Genomic DNA, 2,274 nt, shown 5'->3' on the forward strand with positions numbered 1-2,274 from the left:
TTCAGAAAAGAAATTTTCACTATCATCATCCAATATCAAAGTTGGTAATTAAATCATCAGAAAAATCTAAAAAATCCTTAAGCATATTGATCTCTTCTTCCATATGTGGTTGCTTGACTATCCTAAATATGTTAAACTCAACAATTTGGTTGCCAAAAGATAACCTTAGGAAACCATTCCGGCAATATATTAATGCATTACTGGTAGCCAAGAATGGTCTTCCTAGAATTATTGGGATCTCATCCTTGGTTGAGAAGGGCTTGGTATCTAACACAATGAAATCAATAGGAAAAATAAATTCTCCCACCTTTAATAAGACATCCTCAACCATCCCTTTAGGAATCTTAACAGACCTATCTACTAATCGAAGAGTAGTTTCAGTGGCTTTCAATTCTCCCAATCCTAGTTGCTTGTACACATGGTAAGGTAAATGATTCACACTTGCACCAAAGTCAAGGAAGGCATGCTCAATGTAGGCATTGCCTATGACACAAGCTATGGTAGGGCTTCCTGGATCCTTATACTTTGCTACTATAGGCTGAGTAATTATGGAACTAATGTTATCTGTCAAGAGCGCCTTTTTGGGCACACTAGTGATACGTTTGTGAATACACAAATCTTTTAATACCTTTGCATAGGTGGAGATCTGGGATATGGCATCCAAAAGAGGGATGTTTACTTCTACATTTTTGAAGACTTCTAAAATTTTATCCATGGAAACAAACATTTTTTTGTTTGCCAAGCGATTAGGAAATGGGATAGGAGAAACATAAGGACTGTTAAGAATTTGCCCTTTTTCAGAAGAATCATTTTTGGTTTCCTCAACCAAATCATCTTTAATTTCAAAAGAATCTTTAGGTTCATTAGACGAACCTGGAACAAGAGGCACACTTGTGTCCTCAACTGAAGGAGAGTTAACAGGAGTAAAGGATGGGAAAGAGTTAGGAACACTCTGTTGGTACTCTCTACCACTCTTAAGGGCATAAACAACATTACATTGGTTGGAGGGCCTTTGTTGGGTCTAACCTTGTACTACATTCAGTGGTCTATTAGTTGGTGCTTGTGAGCTAACAGACTGATGATGCCTAGGGTTAGGCTCTAGTTAACTGGAAAAAGTTTCCTTCTCCCTCTCACGCATAATTGAAACAACTTGGTTGAGTTCTCTCATAAAATTTTGATGGCTTGTCATGAGGAGGGCCATATTTTTTTTTTCAAATCACTTATTCTACTTGCTTCTATAGTGTTGGTAAACTCAGGGGGTTCCTGATAAGATGATAAGAGAGGGGTCCTAGGAAAACTAGCCTGAGGTCCTACATTTGACCTAAGAAAAGTATTTTGAGAAAAAGATTGTTATGCAAAGGGAGGCCTCTGAGGTCCAGGTTGACCTTGATTAAGAAAATTAGAAGGCTCTACTTGGTTGCCCTGATTCCAGGAGAAATTTGAGTGATTTCTCCATCCTGAATTATAGGTGTTACTATATGGATTATTCTGATATAAGGCATTAATACGATCATTAGAAGTGCCCTTAGAGGTGTTGGGGCATTTTTCTATGACATTTCTAGGGGACTGGCACCAAGCACAAATCTTAACCAAATTGACTGATGATGACTCTCTAGAACATTGTCTCAATCCTCTTGATTAGGCTATCTAAATGAGCTTCCTTGGCTACTATCCCATCCACAAAATATCCTTTCCCTCCTATGGTTCTTTCACTCTCTTGGGTTCATTCCCACTCATGCGTTTTTTCAACTAAGTCAAGTAAGAATTCCCATGCCTTTCCTTCATCTGTAAATGATGTAAATCCCTCAGGGCACATAGACTCTATCATTTGTTTAGTTGAGTAATCAATACCTTCATAAATTATTTGACATAAATGCCATAAGTCTGGGCCATGGTGATGGCATTCTTAGAGTAGATCCTTGAATCTCTCCATAAGTTTAGAAAAGGACTCACTAGGCTTTTGCCTAAACTGAAAGATATCACTTCTATGCTTATTGGTCTTGTGAGTTGGGAAATACTTCTTAAGGAAGGCAATTGTGAACTGTTCCCACGAGGTTATGGAATTTGTGGATAACCCATACAACAACTTCTTAGTTCTTTCAATGCAAAAGTGATAAACCTAAGCTTAACAGCATCATCAGAAAGCTATTGGATCTTAATTAGAACACATACCTCTTCAAATTCCCTCAGAAATATGTATGCATCCTCAGAGGTCAGCCCATGAAAGTGGGGCAACATAGTGATGTATTGAGATTTGAGTTCAAAATTATTGCC

At 37.9% G+C, this 2,274-nt stretch overlaps 1 non-coding gene across 1 annotated transcript; it reads left to right on the forward strand.

Moving 5' to 3' along the window:
* The first annotated feature begins 1,886 nt into the window (after positions 1–1,886).
* On the forward strand, positions 1,887–1,993 carry LOC122065691. Its single transcript, XR_006136075.1, has one exon. It is a non-coding gene; the product is annotated as a small nucleolar RNA R71 (small nucleolar RNA).
* Positions 1,994–2,274: the final 281 nt, after the last annotated feature.

The sequence above is a fragment of the Macadamia integrifolia genome, unplaced genomic scaffold, assembly GCF_013358625.1.
Source record: "Macadamia integrifolia cultivar HAES 741 unplaced genomic scaffold, SCU_Mint_v3 scaffold2093, whole genome shotgun sequence".
Taxonomy (NCBI): Eukaryota; Viridiplantae; Streptophyta; class Magnoliopsida; order Proteales; family Proteaceae; genus Macadamia; species Macadamia integrifolia.